This window comes from Octopus bimaculoides, chromosome 7, assembly GCF_001194135.2.
Source record: "Octopus bimaculoides isolate UCB-OBI-ISO-001 chromosome 7, ASM119413v2, whole genome shotgun sequence".
Lineage (NCBI taxonomy): Eukaryota > Metazoa > Mollusca > Cephalopoda > Octopoda > Octopodidae > Octopus > Octopus bimaculoides.
In genome coordinates, this window is record NC_068987.1 from 73,590,947 (window position 1) to 73,597,470 (window position 6,524).

Consider the following 6,524-nt stretch of genomic DNA (forward strand, 5'->3'; position numbering starts at 1 on the left):
ATCACCCATCCACTAGTTCAAACAAACAGACGCACTTCGCGCACACGGACACACGCACGCACACACACCGACACAAGCACATTCATTCATTCTACATCTACAAGTTAACATGAAGCCTCTTCATGGTCATTCAGCCTGCTTGACATAGCAGCCAATTCTTCTTTCTTGTTATTTTTTTGCAAATACTGCCTAGTGTTTATAAAACAGAAAAGGCGCATTGGACACTATAGTCCATGATATACGATGGTAACTACTGAAACGCCTCTGAACATTTGGTTACGAAATCAAAGCAGATCTAAGGTTAAAGAACAACAGGACACAGTAGCCAACACTGACCCCGAGCCAATTAGAAACACTCTACGCAGTGTTTCGGTCTGCTGGTGATAGCAGCCAAATCCCTCTCAAATCACACTCTCACCACCTTTGTAAACAAATGTGTACGATGAGGACTTACCTGGGCCTAAACAACATCACAAATACATTTAAATATATACGTTCACACACGCACACACATACGTGAGTCTGTTTGCTAGTTTCTCTCTCTCTCTCTCTCTATCTCTCTATCTCTCTCTATCTCTCTATCTCTCTCTATCTCTCTCTCTCTCTCTCTCTCTCTCTCTCTCTCTCTCTCTCTCTCTCTCTCTCTCTTTCTCTCCCACATACACAACTAGACACAGCTACACGCGTATAATTCATATCCTATGTCCCGCATTCACATATGGAGGAGTACACTCAGAAACATAATACAGCATCTCTATGTGAACTGTCACTTTTCGGTGACAAAACACATCTACCTAATCGATCTAACCAGCTGCGACTCTATCAAGGGTTTTTCCAGTTGTAGACAACTTAATTCCATGACACGTTCTGACGTCATCAGTTATCAATGAACACTCGCTGATCAATAGAGGCGCATTAAGCCAGACTTGATGCTGCTTCTGATCAATAACCTTCTTTTTTCTGTAGCTGTATAAGGCTGTCGTTTGTCTGCCGTTGTGAACACGCAACGTCAAAACACTTCAAAGAACCAGATACGGATAATAAAGCTAGCTGTGTATAAAAGAGACTGCAGACAAGCTGCCACACGTACGTATATTATAATACATACATGTATATATATATATATATACACACCGAAATAAATTTAAATACTAAATATTAGTAAGCCTAGCTTTGAGAGAAATATAAGAAAGTAGACATATTACTTTCATATTTTTGGATGCGTAGAAAAAAGAGGAGAGTATCTCGTGATCGCTTGAGAAACGTTTTCACACCTTGTTGACAGCTCTTGGGAGAAAACGGACGTGGTTTTCTACCCAAATTATTAGCATGGAATATTCATCTCTAATATAGGGTAGTCCTAAATTACACTATCATCGTAGCGGATAGCTTAGTTTGCATATTTGGGCAAATGTGCATATACATAAATACACAAAGGTGCATAAGCATGCAGTTAAGCACACACGCACGTGCCGATACGCAAACAGACAGTCACGCGCGCGCACACTGAAAACATGCACTTACTTAAACATCCAGTCGTATGCAGGTACATTAATATAGTCAGATACATATACTCACTCACACATCTCACAAGCATACGCAGATGCTCATAAGCATACACACATACTCATTAGCCGGCAGATGAAGACACACAAATGCCTAAAGTGACACGTTTCAACAATTGTGAAGATTTCTTCATATGAAACCATTGGTTGTCTTGTTAAACCATAAATAAAATGTGTATGTATGTATGTATGTATGTATAGATCGCTGACCACTACATGATAAATCGCTGACCACTACATTCATATTTTTTTCTCCTTGTTTCTCTCCTTGTTTCTTTCCGTGTTACTTTTAGTTGAAGAGCGTAGGCTCGAAATGTCGAAGACTTTTTCTATTCCCGAGCGTTAAACTAATACATCCATTTGTTGTTTACACCACCTGTCTTCGTCTGTTGTTTTTTTCGTAAATTCTCCCATATATATATATGTTCTTTTAGTCTTTTACTTGTTTCATTAGACTGTGGCCATGCTGGGGCACCGCCTCGAAGAATTTTAGTCGAATAAATCGACCTCAGTACTTTTTATACTTTAAGCCTGGTACTTATTCTATCGATCCCTTTAGCCGAACTGCTAAGTTACACATAATCACCGGTTGTCAAGCGGTGGTAGGAGGACAAACACAGGCACAAAGACACACACATATAGATATATACATATTCATATATACACGGCAGGTTTCTTTTAGTTTCCCTCTACCAAATCCACTCACAAGGTTTTGGTCGACCCGGGGCTATAGTAGAAGGCACTGAACCGGGAACCATGCGGTTGGGAAGCGAGCTTCTTACCACATAGCCATTCCTGCGCCTATATATAATTTTTATAAGGAAAGGTTGATAGTTACTTCAGAGTTTCGACTTTGAAACCTTGATCGGAAAGTGCGATGAAAGTTACATAGACGAATGTCAACAGGACCGAATTAATTGTCAACTTGTAAAAAATAAATAAACGAATAAATGTTAATCTACTGAATAATACCGAACGAACCTTCAATTTCACGTTTGACTCTTTTTATATATAATTATAAATGCAAACAGACATTTAATGCACGTTATGATTTCCAAATTTCCAAGTATTATCAAATAACGCTTTCTCCATTACTATAACCAGTCGATCATATGCACTGAAAGTTCGTGCCTTTCCTTTTCATTGTCCTTTTCGCTGTGCTGATATGTGTGTGGGTTGCTGGGTGTGCGCATTTCTGAGGAGTGTGCAGTACTATTATTGTTTTTGTGAGGATTGGAGGGTTGTAGGCTCCTCCTTTTGGTGTACTTCACCAGTTTGTTTTAAGAGGGTTAGTTTCTTGTTTCCTTTTACAGTAGTGTATTTTACTGCGCGTGATTTGTGTAATATAGCTTGTATTATTTTCTTGGGCTTTAATCTTCTATAGTGCATGAATTGTGTTATTTTCAATTATTAAGTGCAAAATGTATTGAACACTCCTCTCTTCTATGTATACATTGACGTACATGCATAAACATATTTGCAGACATACATCCACATATTTATAGACAAAGATACATATGTTCATGCATGTGTAAAAAAATTTCATACTGTGAAACTGAGAACTAGTGTGATAGATAAAGATTTAAAGAGTGTGAAGAGAGATACACAAATGGTGTGAAAGAGATAGACACGTAGACACTCAAACAGACAGTCCGATAGATGAATAGATGGATAGACAAATAGACGACAGGCGGATAGTTAATTTTATATGTATAAATGTATTTATCGATATATTATATATTTATCTATATATCTATATATGTAATTATCTTAGTGCTACTGGGAACTTGTAACTCAGTAGAAGTTGTATCTCCGGGTCATCGGTGACTAAACCAGCAACACTATCAAGCTTGCTTGGGAAAGAGAGTGGTTTTCGTTAGTAACCAAGCGGGATGAAAAACAAAATCTGTCAAAAGACAGACGAACTTAGTAGAGTCATCGGTCATCCAAAAGCTGGAAGTGAGAGATTCCTAGTTTTTGTTTAGACATCTTTCAAGGAGTAAATTCCGAAATAACATCTGCTTGACTGTGAAGTCGAAAATCTTGCTCTTGCTTGTTTCTGGACTACTTGGCTTTGTAGGTTAGAGACTTAGCGGTTATTTCTTTTCTGATTTCTGCTACGTTGTGCATATATGTGGCTGTGTGTATGTGCGCGCATGTGGACTCAGAAAGTAAAGACGGACGAAATGCCACTAAGCATTTTTCTCGGCATGCTAATGATGCGTGCATGTGATTGGGATTCGTTGATTCTGTCGTCTCTAGTAATTTACAAGTATTTTATTTTATCAGGATCGGGAGAATGAAAGGCAAAATTAACCACAGTGGGATTTGAATGCCGAACGTAGAGAGTTGGAAGAATTAACATAAAGTATTTTGTCTGAAGCTTGAACGAATCTACAAATTCCCCTCCATAATACTAATAATAATCATAAAAATGATAATAATCCTTTCCTTAACTACAGGCACAAGGCCTAGAATTTGGGGGACGAGGATAGTCGATTACATAGTGCAAAAGAATGAAGGGCAAAGTCAACCTAGGCGGAGTTTAGACTCAAAACGGAAGGACGAACGAAATACCGCTAAATATTTTGCCTAGCGTGTTGACGATTCTTCCAGCTCGCCACCGTGATGATGATGATGATGATGATGATGATGATGACAATGATGATGATACGAAAAGAAACACAAAAAGCCATAACAAAGCTCACAACGCTAGACACTGCTCTAAAAACAACTTTTCTAGGAATAGCCTACATCTTCCGCAAGACACTATCAATTCGCTAGAATAGCCTATAAAATTTAATGGAATAGCTCAAATAGAACTATATTTACACAACCCATACCTCATAAGTAAGCACCTAATAATTTAAAGTAACACAATTCATGCAACATGCACTATACAAGATTAAGGCCCAAGAAAATAATACAACCTATATTACACAAATCACGCGCAGCAAAATACACTAATGCAAAAATGTTACTAATATAACAAGAAACTAACCCCCTTAAAACAAACTGGTGAAGTACACCAAAAGGAGGAGCTTACAACCCTCCAATCCCCATAAAAATAATAACAGTATTGCACACTCCTCAGAAATATGGAGATACACCAGGTGGTGCTGTAGAAACTCGCATGAAATTTCTGAATAACAACAACAATGATAAACGATTTTTTTTATTTGACGTTACAAAGACAGCTTACAATTTGTGTGGCGGTTTACATTAAAGACAAGAAGAAGAAAGAAAAAAAGAGAAAACAAGATAAAAGTATACATGATATACAAAACATATGAACACTCTTTTGATTCAGTCCTACTGGCAAAGAAAAACCTCAATTAGGTCCTATCAAGCAACCCTACAGATCAAAAATGCCCCTGACTACCAAAAGTACAAACCCATGCCCAACTGTTGTTCTCCAATCTACGGGAACATGCTTATAGTAGGTCCACCCACCCTGACCGTTTTGGCCATAGTTACCCATCTACTTCACTAATTCACTGGAGGAAAGCACTTACCTCTCAACCTTCACTTTCCTTTCCAAGTGGAATTTAAAAAAAGTCGATGAGGGCTTAACCGAAGAGGAAGGTGTTTTTCCTTAATTCTTTTTTGTCTCATCCACTGCGCACATTCTTTTGCCATAGCTACTAGACAAAGGAACTACACCTACCGTACCTTGTTAAAGGTGAGTGGTGGGTGAATCTCACGATTGACCCGGTCAGTAAATAATAGTAATATAAGTTCAATGCAAGGCGCGGAGCTAGCAGAATCGTTAGCATGCCGAGCAAAATGCTTAGTGGCATTTAGTCTGTCTTTACTTTCTGAGTTCAAATTTTGCTGAGGTTGACTTTGCCTTTCATCCTTTCGGCGTCGATAAAATAAGTACCAATTGTGTACTGGAGTCGATGTAATCGACTTATCCCCTCCCACAAAATTTCAGGCTTTGTGTTATTATTGTTATTATCATTGAGTGAGAGAGCAGTGCATGCCATCAAGGTGGTACTGGGCTAAAATATACGAAGCCCAATATAATCATCATGACTACCCGTCTGATAAGGGTACACCAGGCACATGCATCACAACCATATGTGTGCGACATGATGATCTTACACCAGCATAAACAGCGCATGACCTTGCAGGTAGGGTCTAGTTAGAATTTTCTACAAGTTGAGTAGCCTATCCCACTCAAAAGGTCTCTGAATAAGGGTTATTTAAGGCTGTTGATCGAAACACTCATGTTTCCAGAGGTGAATTATCCAAACTCCCAAAGAATTCCTCTCTACACATGGCTATGACGCTGCCCCACTACTTCTGCTTGTGATCAGAGATGCACATATCAACCACCAAGGAATATGCTCAACTGGTTAAGGCCAACCAACTGACAATCAAATCTGTGGTATTGAGCAGAATATTTGCTGTAGCCCATCACCGTCACTTCTGCTCATGATCAGAGATGTAAATACCGTCAGCCACCAAAGGAATTGCTCAATTGGTTATGGTCAAGCAACTGATAAGCAGGTCTGTTGCACTGAGCAGAATATTTGCTGTAACCAATCTTTTATACCAAAACAAACAATATACATGATAACACTTCCAGTCATTTAAGATTAGAAGCCATGAGAGCCAGTGCTTGGTATCGCATCAAGGCATAACGACGCTTCCCCACTACTACTCGTGATCAGAGATACACATATTGTCAGCCACCAAGAGGTATGCTCAACTGGTCATGGTCAAGCAATTGATAAGTAAATCTGTGGTATTGAGCAGAATATTTGCTGGATGCTTCCCCACTACTTCTGCTCGTGATCAGAGATGCACATATCGTCAGCTACTGATCAGAGATGCACATATTCTTCTTCTTCTTCTTCTTCTTCTTCTTCTTCTTCTTCTTCTTCTTCTTCTTCTTCTTCTTCTTCTTCTTCTTCTTCTTCTTCTTCTTCTTCTTCTTCTTCTTCTTCTTCT